We start from the raw sequence: 12,198 nt of genomic DNA on the forward strand, positions 1-12,198 counted from the left end.
TCTGTGAGTTAGAAGACAAGAACTTTGAAATTACCTAGTCAGAGGAGAACAAAGAATGAAAAAGAGTAAAGAAAGCCTACATGAACTATGGGGTATCATCAAAAGAAATAACTTATGAGTTATTGGAGTTCCAGAGGGAAAAGGGGGCAGAAAGTTTATTTAAAGAAAATGATGGCTGAGAACTTCCCAAATCTGGGGAAAGATTTAGATATCCAAGTACATGAAACTCATAAGTCACCAAATAAACTCAAAGAGGTCCTCTCCAGGACTGTCGAAAAGAATAAGACTGCCAAAAATCAAAGACAAAGAGGGAATCTCAAAGCAGGGAGAGAAATGAAGCATCTAACTTATTAGGAACTTGTAAAGTTGTCAGCAGATTTCTCAGCAAAACCCTTACAGGCTAGGAGAGAATGGGATGATGTATTAAAAATGGTCAAAGAAAAAAAATGCCAAACAGGAATGCTCTGTCTGGCAAAATTATCCTTTAGAAATGAAGGTAAGATAAAGAATTCCCCAGAAAAACAAAAGCTAAAGGGGTTCATCACCACTAGACCTGCCTTACAAAAAATGCTGACAGTTCTTCAAGTTGAAATGGAAAGATGCTAATTAGTAACATGAAAGCATACAATATGCTGGTAAAGGTAAGTATATATACAAATTCAGCATACTCTAATAATGTAATATGATGGTGTGTAAACCACTTTAATATAAAGGATAAAGGACAAGAGTATTAAAAATAACTATAATAATTTATGAATACACAGTATAAAAAGAGGTTAATTGTGACATCAAAAACAAAAAAGATAAAAAGGTAGAGTTTTTATATGTGACCAAAGTTAAATTATTATCAGGATAAATATGCTATTATATCTGTAAGATGTTATATGTAAGCCTCATGGTAACCATAAAGCAAAAACCTATAGTAGATTCACAAAAGATAAAGAGAAGGAAATCAAAGCATAATGGAAAATCATCAATTTACAAAGAAAGGCAGCAAGAGAGGAAGAAAGGAACAAATGAACTCTAAAATAGCCCAAAACAATTAAGATGCATTAGTGAGTACTTACCTATCAATAATTACTCCTAAATGCAAATGGCTAAATTCTCCAATCAAAAGCCATAGAATAGCTTGATAAATAAAAAAATAAGACCCAACTATATGCCTCCTACAAGATTCTCATTTCAGCTGTAAGGACACACATGGGCTCAAAGTGAAGGAATGGAGAAAGATACTCATGCAAGTGGAAACAAAAGAGAACAGGGATAGCTATACTTATATCAGACAAATAGACTTTAATCCTAAAATGCTAACAAGAGACAAAGACGGTCATTGTGTAATGATAAAAGGCCCATTCATCAAGAAGATAAAACAGTCATAAATATACATGCACCCGACATCAGAACGTCTAACTATATTAAGCAAATACAAACAAATCTGAAGGGAGAAATTGACTACGATCATATTAAAGGACTTCAATACCTCACTTTCAACGATAGATAGATTCTCCAGACAGAAAATAAATAAGGAAATAATAAACTTGAATGCCACATTAGACCAAATGAACCTAACAGACATTTATAGAAATTCAATAGCAGTTCCATACACATTCTTCTCAAGCACATATGGAACATTCTCCAAGATTGATGATTATGGTATGTGACAAAACAAATCTTACCAAATTTAAGAAGATTGAAATCATACTAAGTATCTCTTCCAACCACAATGGTTTGAGACAAAAAATCAATAACAGGAGGAAAGCTGGAAAATTCACAAGTATATGGAAGTTAAATGACATGCTTCTGAACAACTAATGGGTCAAAGACTAAATCAACTGGGAAATTTAAAAATATATTGAAGTCCTAGACAGTTTGGCTCAATGGCTAGAGTGTCGGCCTGTGGACTGAAGGGTCCTAGGTTCAATTCTGGTCAAGGGCACATGTCCGGGTTGCGGGCTCGATCCCCAGTAGGGGGCGTGCAGGGGGCAGCCGATCAGTGATTCTCTTCATTGATATTTCTCTCTCTCTGTTTCTCCTCCTTCCTCTCTGAAATCAATAAAAATACATTATATATATATTGAAAACAAAAACCCAATATACCAAAACCTATGGGGTGCAGCAAAAGCAATTGTAAGGAAAGTTTATAGAGATAACACACCTACATTAAGAAAAAGAAAGAGCTCAAATAACAGAAACTTACCTGAAGGAACTAGTAAAAAAAAAAAAAAAAAAAATTAAGTCCAGAGTTAGCAGGAGGAAGGAAATAACAAAGATCACTTCAGAAATAAATGAAATAGAGAACAGAAAAACAAAAGAAACGATCAATGAAACTAAGAGCTGGTATTGTGAAGATAACCAAAACTCACGAACCCTTAGCTAGACTAAGAAAAAAAGAGAAATACCTCAAATAAATAAATTCAGGAATGAAAGAGGAGACAGGACAACTATACCACAGAAATACAAAGAATCATAAGAAACTACTGTGAACAATCACATACTAAAAAATGGGTAACCTAGAAGAAATTGATAAATTCCTAGAAGCATACAACCCCCTAAGACTTAATCATGAAGAAATAGAAAATCTGAACAGACCAATAATGAGCACTGAGATTGAATCAGTAATCAAGAATTCCCAACAAAGAAAAGCCCAGGATCCAGATGAACTCACCAGGATCCCTGGTGAATTCCACCAAACACTTAAAGAAGAATTAACAGCCCTAGCTGGTTTGGCTCAGTGGATAGACCGTCAGCCTCCGGACTGAAGGGTCCCGGGTTCAATTCCGGTCAAGGGCATGTACATTGGTTGCGGGCACATCCCCAGTGGCGGGTGTGCAGGAGGCAGCTGATAGATGTTTCGCTCTCATCGATGTTTCTAACTCTCTATCTCTCTCCCTTCCTCTCTGTAAAAAATCAATAAAAGATATATTTTTTAAAAAAGAAGAAGAATTAACACCAATCCTTAAAATGTAACAGGAGGGAACACTTCTGAACTTAATTAATTAGGCCAGTCCTACCCTGATACCAAAGCCAGATAAGGACACTACATGAAAAGAAAATGAGTGCTCTCTTCAGCACTAATATACTAAAATTGGAACAATAAAGAGATTAGCAAGGCCCTGCACAAGGATGACACAGATTCATGAAGCATCCCACACACAAAAAAAGGAAAAGAAAAGAAAACTACAGGCCAGTATCCTGTATGCAGCAGGGAACAGCAGGTGACCCTCAAGGGATATACATATGAAATTTCTAAAAAAATATGCAAAAAACTTTATTAGCCTCTGGGAAGGAGCTTGAGGGTCTGTTATGACAGTGAGCCTTATTTTTAGATTTTTGTTTTGTTTCATATTTTTAACCTTAAAACTAAAAAAACTAACTTGAAAACATCATCATGAATTTAAAGGGTTTATTAGCATATTAGAGGCCCAGTGCACGAATTCTTGTGTGGGTGGGGTCCCTCGGCCTGGCCAGCGATCAAAGCAGATCAGGGGGTGGGGGCTGCAGCTGGCTGGGGGGAGGGACCATGGGAGGTTGGCTGCGGGAGCACACTGACCATCAGGGGGCAGCTCCTGCATTGACCATCTGCCCCCTGCTGGTCAGTGCGCATCATAGCAACCTGTTGACTGGTCAACCAGTCGTTTGGTCGCTTAGATTTTTATATATATAGATTGCCCCACAAATAGTAGGCTCAATAAGTAAAAATTCCTTTCTTTTTTGTCTTCCACTAAAACATTTGCCACCCCTTTTCTTCCTTCCCTCCCCCCCACCTAATAGGTTCTCCATTTGTGCATTTTATCAATAAATGTTAATTTCATGCACGTTGTGTGCTAGGCGCTGCTCTAATAGTATAGCTGCTTGCATAAAACAGACACAGTCCCTCCCTGCCTGCCTGGAGCTTCTAGTTCCATTGGCACCTCTGGCAATTTTAATTTCTTAATTCCTGCCTTGCCAGCTTTATACAGGCATCCTCCCACACAAACCTAAAGTAGTTTTCCCATTTCCCTCCAGAACCTGACCTAAATTCTCCTTAGAGCCTCCCGACTCCAGGCATATTCTGGGTGTTCCCAGCAGAGGGACTCAGGAGCCTTGGGCTAGCTTCCTGCTGCCCCTGCGGGGGCTCCCTCAGGATGGAAGTCCCTTTCTCTAGGGCCTGCCTCTCCCCAGGTAGCATTTACTCCCCTTGGGTGGGCAGGTCCACCCAGTAAATTCAGCATCAAATAAATGCTAATACAAATAAAACACCTTTGCCGAAACCGGCAGCCTGCGGACTGAGGGGTCCTGGGTTCGACTCCGGTCAAGGGCATGTACCTGGGTTGCAGGCACATCCCCAGTAGGAGGTGTGCAGGAAGCAGCTGATCGATATTTCTCTCTCATCGATGTTTCTAGCTCTCTATCTCTCCTTCTCTCCCTCTCTGTAAAAAATCAATAAAAAATATTTTTAAAAAATATAAACAAAAAAACAAAACACCTTTATCCCTGTTGCTCTAAACAAAAGTTACATTAAAAGGCCTACGAAGTCCTGTGGCTCTGGCCCCTGCCTCCCTTCCTCCTCCTCAGCCCACTCTCCTTCCCCAACACTCACCTTGCTCCCTTCTGCCACAAGCCTATGTACAGGCTATTTGCTGTGCCTGGAATGCCCCCCCCCACACACACACACACACTTCATTTCCCCTCACACTTCATTTCCCCTCACTTCAAATAACAATTCAAGAGTCACTTCCTCCGGGCAGCCCTCTCTGCCCCCCATGGTGAGATTCCCCCACCCAGTCAGGGTTCGCTCTTGGAGCACCAGGTACATCTCCTTTGTCCTACAGTCTCCAAGAGAGCAGAGACCATGTCTGGTTTTCTTTACTGTTGTATCCCAAAGCCTAAAACAGCACCTGACAAATATTCAATAAATACTTATTGATTGGATGGGTGGGTGGGAGGGAAGAGGGGAGCCAGGGCCATTGTAAGGGTTAGAGCAGTGGTTCTCAACCTTGGCTGCACGTTAGAATCACCTGGGAATCTTTTTAAAATCCTGATTTCTGGGCCTAACAAAGAAACAGAATTTCTGGAGGATGAGGCCCAGAAATCAGGATTTTAAAAAGATTCCCAGGTGATTCTAATGTGCAGCCAGGGTTGAGAACCACTGGTTTAGAGAATGTTGCTGAAAGAAGAAATGAGCAGGTTGGGCCCAGCCCAGATGCCTCACATTTACACCTGATTTCCAATCTTCGAGCAGGAGAAGGCCAGAAAGGAGTCTGTATGTAGGAAAAGTGACTCAAGCCTGGATTCTAAACACGCACCCTGCCTGCCCAGGGTCCCTCTTCTGAAGGTGTTGGAGATTTGAATAGCTTCACCTGCTTTTTTTTTTTTTTTTTTTTTTAATGATAGAGGAAGGGAGAGCTACAGAGAGACAGAAACATTGATGAGAGAGAAACATCAATTGGCTGCCTCCTGCACGTGCCTCACTAGGGATGGAGCCAGCAATCTCGGGAATTGAACCTCTTGGTTCATGGGTGGACATTCAACCAACACTGGCCGGGCGCTTCACCTGCTTTCAGACTTAGCTAGCAGGCCCAGCAGGGGCTTGGAGCCTACTTGACCCAACTCCTCCTCTTCTAGATAAAGATCCCTCAGGCAGTGAGACTAGTCAAGTTCACACAGCACCCCTGGGGGAAGTGCAGGATGGAGAAAACAGGGCAGAGGCACTGGCAGACCTGGGCTCTTCCCCCAGGTGAGGGACCCGAGTCTCATCACCTGAATAGCTAACTGAACACGCCCCCAATCCCAGTTCACTTTTCTCAGTGGCACTCCTGCCACGCATTCCAGGCCTCATCACACACACACTCAGGCTGACCCGTCCTTCCTTTCCAGCCCCCACCCATTCATTCTTCATCTTGCTTTCAAAGGTCAGAGAACAGTCCTTCAACGGGGTTGAGTGTCGCGCCCCAGGCTGCTTTGAGAAATTGGGAGGAAATAACACCCTTCTGTTTCTAAAATCTAGTGTCCAGCCACGGTGGCCTTGCATTGGCCATTTGACCTTGGGCAAGGGACTTGACATCCATTTTTATAAGAGGAAACAGACAAAGAGGAGTTTAATAATTTCTGCATTCCAGCGTTGCTCCAATGTGGTTGTAGAGGCAAAGGAGTTTGTAACCCATAACCCCTGATCCTGAGTTAGAGGCAGTTAGAGCTCAGGGGTGATTTGCATAAATAGTAACACTTTAGTTAGCCTAGGGCTTTACGAGTTACAAAAACCAGTAATGATCTTTGAATCTTTGTGAATTTGTTCATAAATAAGTATATTGGTGTAGGCCAGGGGTCCTCAAACTACAGCCTGCGGGCCACATGCGGCCCGCCGAAAACATTTATCCGGCCCGCCGGGTGTTTTTGCCGCCGCTGCCTGTCCTGCTTAGCAGCCGACGCGTCCCGGGCCCGCAGTGCGCATGTGTGGAATGTCTGAGGGACAGTGAACTGGCCCCCTGTTTAAAAAGTTTGAGGACCTCTGGTGTAGGCTCTCAAATCATGTGCCAGACCCTCTGATGATGGCATCTCCAGCACTGCAACCTGTTAGCTGGAGAAATACAGGAGGGGCTCTGTCCAAAGATCCTCAAAGACACCTCGTCAGTCTTCCTGGAGGACCAGCCTTGCCCCAATCTTTGAGCACTGTTGGTGGGGCTTAATGCCAATGCGGGAGGCCCATGCTGAGACCCCAGATCAGCCAAAGTGCCTTCCCCTGGACTAGAATAGTAGATGCTAGGAGAGCAGGACCCCAGGGTGACGCAGGACCTTCCCACACCTCCAGCACGAATGGTCTCCCTGGCCCAAGCTCCCCACGAGGTAGTGTTCCAGGCCCAGCACCATGGCCGCCCCATATTAGCACAGAGGCAAACCAGGAGCTCCAACCTGCAGCCTGTGGGTCAAGGCCTGAGTGGAGAAGGGCACAGCCCAAAGCAGCCTTCCTCACAGGGACCCCAAGCCGGGCTCACCCTCAGGCGCACTGACTGTCAGAACCAGAGGACAGGCCCCTGGCAGACAGCACACTTTATATTTTTCTAACTTGTTTCTCTCCTGTCTCACCCCTCACCAAGGGCTCCAGTAGACCCATGAGGAACTACTCCCCAGCAGAAAAACAAACGAACTCCTTCTCAGCGGTGACCCTCCCAACCCTGGAGAAGTTTAAGCAGAAACTGAAGAGCCACTTGCGCGTGGTGATTCCCACCCAAACCCTAACAGCAGGCAGGCCGTGTGGACTGTACCCCTGCTCCGTCTCTCCAGAGGCCCAGGTACTGCTTGTGCCCACCCAGGCTCTAGGAAGCAACCTGCCATTCCCCGCCCCACCGGCCCTCGCTAACAGCACACGGTTCTGGTCATGCGGCTGGAGCAGCTTGGCCTAAACTGAGCCCTCTGGGAGCTGACCTAACTCCTTTCCCAGACTTCTCTCACTACCCCAAAGTTCACCAGCCAAACTAAATTACTCACTGGTCCTGCACACTGCACATTCTCCCACCGTCATACTTTGCTCACGCACAGGAAGCTCTGTTCTTGGGGTGCTCCCTCTCCCCCCTTGCCCAAAGCATCCTTCCAGATCAAGCGTCACTGCATCTCCTTGGGAAGCCTTTCCAAAACTTCCATGATTTTTTTCTTAGCACTTTATCTGCACCTCTCTTCTGAGGCTAATTTCTACATTGTGGTTTGTACACTTAATGAATAATGCAATATGCCTGTTGATGTAAGAAATGTCCAAACCTGCAGAGAATTTTTATGAGTTTATCTGAGCCAAAACTGGCAACATATGCCAGGGAGCAAGATCTCAAATGCTCCAGAGAATAACAGTTTTGCAATTTCTTCTATGCATTTGAAATTAAGGAGGGGATGTAGGAAGATTACACAGAGGTGGGAGAAAGCAAGATGAGGATTGAATTACAAGCTAGTTAAGATGATGTGCCCTTGCACTTTAGGAGGGGTCTGCAAGGGTGGTCATGTACTAGAGGGGTCTGAAAGAGGGCATTTCAGAAGTGTGTTAACCTAGATGCACAGAGATGATGGACAGGGCTTGCTTAAGGCAAAGATAAGCTTTAGTAAAGAAGTTATGCCCTAGCTGGTTTGGCTCAGTGGATAGAGCGTTGGCCTGCGGACTGAAGGGTCCCGGGTTCGATTCCAGTCAAGGGCACATGCCTGGGTTACGGGCTCAATCCCCAGTAGGGGGCGTGCAGGAGGCAACCAATCAATGATTCTCTCTCATCATTGATGTTTCTATCTCTCCCTCTCCCTTCCTCTCTGAAATCAATAAAAATATATTTTTAAAAAAAGAGGTTATATGCCTGGGGTGTGACTACCCACCATGACCTGCCTAGTTAGGAATTTATGATCACCCTTGAAGTTACTTTCCATAGAGCCACATTTCTTCGCCCACATGCCCCCATGTCTTTTAAGGTGCAGGATCAGCTATGAGTCAGCTTATTAGCATCTGGCCTAGCACCTTGCCCATAAGAAGCAATTAGTGAATGTGTTTTGAATTAATTAGCAATGAATAGACTGCTGTTCACCGCTGTATAGAATACATGTTACAAAAGTGCCATAAATAATTGCTGAGTGAACTGCTTTTTTACTATTCTAGACCTCATAGAGATTTTTAAAAGAATGTTGGGCATACAAAAATACAGAATATAGCAAAAATCCCCTTGTACATATCACCTACCTTATGGGGGAAAAATACATTACAAACACAGAAGCTCTCTCTGTAGCCCAATCCTGCTCATCTTCCCTCTGGAGAGGACCACTCTCTTGATTTGGTGGTTGTCATTCCCAAGCTCCTGCTGTATGTGTCACTGTGTTTGTAGCCACAGCAACAGGTGATAGTGTAAGCAGCAGTGTGGCTGCAGGTGAGGTTGGGATGCCATGAACAGCTTGTTACTGAAAGGCAACTCTTATCCTTAGCTTAAAAGAAATCTAATTTTTACTTATAGATAAGAAAATTAAAGAGAAACAATATAAAAGAGAACTTATAAACAATATAAAACAATATAAACTTAGGCACTCCTAAGTTTACTGAGATATTAAAATTTGATTCCTGTAATGGATATTTTCATACATTAGCCAAAATGTTTGTGTTAATTTTTACTTTTATTTTGAGTCCTAAGGAAGGACTTAGGGTAGTAGAAGTAACAGCAGGGATCCTGAGCGGGGCTGCTTTGACTCCCTAGAAATGTTATAGAAAAGAAGTGAGCCACGGCGGGACTGCTGTTAGCTCACCGAAAAGCCAGAGAACAGGGGGACTTGGAGACAGGGTCAGGGGGTTAGCCCAGGAGGAGCTGCCACTGCCTGCTGTTCCCCTGGTTGCTAGTTTAGTGGGGACCCTTAGAGTTTAGGAAAGAGAGAGCAAAAGTACATGCCCCAGAAAAGGAAGGGCACGGACATGCTCCAAGGAGAGCAAGGTATGTTTCTGTTAATTTTTAAGTTGACTTGTCTAAAAAAACATGGGTCATTATTATTTTCACTTTTCTTTAAAAAAAAAAAAAAAATGAGGCCTGGCTGGTGTGGCTCAGTTGGCGGGAGCATGTGGAAAGTCGGGGATTTGATTCCCAGTCAGGGCACACACCTAGGTTTTGGGTTCGATCCCCAATTGGGTTGGGTATGGGAGGCAAATGATTGATGTATCTCTCTCACATCAATATTTCTCTCTCTCTCCTTTCCTCCCTCTCTAAAAGCAAAACAAAACAAAAAAAAAACACACAGAAAAAAGCTCATAAGAAGCATTGAGATATAGTGATAGGAACACTAGGCATCCTAGTGACCTCAGTTTGAGTCTCAAAGATTACCTCTTTTGAGCTTCAATTTTCCCATCTTTAAAATGGAGGTAATTTTTTAAAAAATGAACTTATGCTGCCCGGCCAGTGTTGCTCAGTGGTTAAGGTCCAACCTATGAACCAGGAGGTCATGGTTCAATTCCTGGTCAGTGCACATGCTTGGGTTGCAGGCTTGATCCCAATGAGGGGTGTGCAGGAGGCAGCAGATCGATGACTCTCTCTCATCGATGTTTCTGTCTCTTTCTCCCTCTTCCTTCCTCTCTGAAATTAATTTTTAAAAATATGTATTTTTTAAAATGAACTTATGCCAAGCCTCCTTCCAAAGAAATCTGCAGTTGGTTTTTTGAGAAGTTGTAAAAATCAAAGAAATATAAATGTGGGGGGAAGGGAAGGATGGAGGTTAATAGGGGGGAATGAGGACACATTTGTAATTCCTTAACTAATAAAGAATTTAAAGATAAAAAAAAGAAATATAAATGTGAGAGTACTTTTAAATTAAAAGCTGCAGGTATATAGTAGTGTTAACATTACCTGCAACAATATACGCCACCTAGTGGTGAAAAAGAGTAACTGCATCCAGGTACAATTCAAATACTGTATGCACTTTATGGTGGGCATCACAATTCAGAACCTTACAAGGATTACTGGGCATTTGAGGAAAGACTAACATAAAAGACAAACAAAGCCCTAACCGGTTTGGCTCAGTGGACAGAGCGTCGGCCTGCGGACTCAAAGGTCCCAGGTTCGATTCCGGTCAAGGGCATGTACCTTGGTTGTGGGCACATCCCCAGTAGGGAGTGTGCAGAAGGCAGCTGATCGATGTTTCTAACTCTCTATCCCTCTCCCTTCCTCTCTGTAAAAAAATATAATAAAATATATATATATTTTTAAATATATTTTATTGATTTTTTTACAGAGAGGAAGGGAGAGGGATAGAGAGCTAGAAACATTGAGAGAGAAACATCGATCAGCTGCCTCTTGTATACCCCCAACTGGGGATGTGCCCGCAACCAAGGTACATGCCCTTGGCTGGGATCGAACCCGGGACCCTTGAGTCCACAGGCCGACACTCTATCCACTGAGCCAAACCAGTCAGGGCAATAAAATATATTTTTTAAAAAAAGACAAACAAAAAAGTATCTCAGAGAAAACACAGTGTAGAGATAGAAAAAAATATTAAGTATTCAGAGATGAGAAAATACATCTATAAAAAACAGATTTCTATAAAAAAGAAAATTCAGGGAACAAAATATGAGCTCTGAGTGGTGAGCTGGATCTGGGTCATAAGGGCTCATAGGAGCCAACTGTTAAATTTTCAGGAATTCTGCAAACCAGTTAAGCAGAGGCATTATTAAAAAGTTATTCAGCTTGGTTGGCATGACTCAGTGGTTGAGAATTGATGTATGAACCAGGATGTCATGGTTCAATTCCTGGTCAGGGCACATGCCTGGACTGTGGGCTTGATCCCCAGTGTGGGGCATGCAGGAGGCAGCCGATGGATGATTCTCTCTTATCGGTTTCTCTCTTGCGCTCTCTCTTCCTTTCTGAAAGCAATACAAATATATTTTTTAAAAATAAAAATTAAAACATTCAAACTCAAAGGTAAATTATATTCAAAACAAATGTAATAAGTACTCAAAACTCAGCATTTCCTAATTATTTCACACCATTTTTCTTTTTTTAAAAAATATTTTTATTGATTTCAAAGAGGAAAGGAGAGGGAGAGAGAGATAGAAACAGCAATGATAAGAGAGAATCATTGCCCTGACCGGTTTGGCTCAGTGGCTAGAGCGTCGGCCTGTGGACTGAAGGGTCCCAGGTTCGATTCGGGTCAAGGGCATGTACCTTGGTTGCGGGCACATCCCGGGTAGGAGGTGTGCAGGAGGCAGCTAATCGATGTTTCTCTCTCATTGATGTTTCTGGCTCTCTATCCCTCTCCCTTCCTTTCTGTAAAAAAATCAATAAAATATATTTAAAAAAAAAAAAAAGAGAGAGAATCATTGATCGGCTGCCTTCTGCACGCCCCCTACCAGGGATCCAGCCTGCAACCCGGGCATGTGCCCTTGACCAGAATCAAACCTGGGACTCTTCAGTCCTCAGGCTGACGCTCTATCCACTGAGACAAACCAGCCAGGGCTACACCATTTTTCTATTATCCAAGGTCTTAAGTCATTTACATTTATTGTTCCTGCATAGAGGAAATACCATATAATGGTCTACTACCAACCATCTCTCCCAATTCCATTGTGACATCCTATTGGTAGCTTGAAATCTGCCATAGTGGGATTTTTTTATAAATATATTTTATTGACTTTGGAGAGAGAGAGGGGAAGGGAGGAGAGAGAGACAGAGAGAGAAACATCCATCGGCTGCCTCCTGCATGCCCCTCATGGGCATGTGCCCTCTC

General features: G+C 43.2%; 1 pseudogene; it reads left to right on the forward strand.

Annotated features, from left to right (window-relative positions):
- The first annotated feature begins 3,056 nt into the window (after window positions 1–3,056).
- Window positions 3,057–3,156, forward strand: LOC132242383 (U6 spliceosomal RNA; annotated as a pseudogene).
- The last annotated feature ends 9,042 nt before the right edge of the window (window positions 3,157–12,198 follow it).

The sequence above is a fragment of the Myotis daubentonii genome, chromosome 9 (assembly GCF_963259705.1).
Source record: "Myotis daubentonii chromosome 9, mMyoDau2.1, whole genome shotgun sequence".
NCBI lineage: Eukaryota > Metazoa > Chordata > Mammalia > Chiroptera > Vespertilionidae > Myotis > Myotis daubentonii.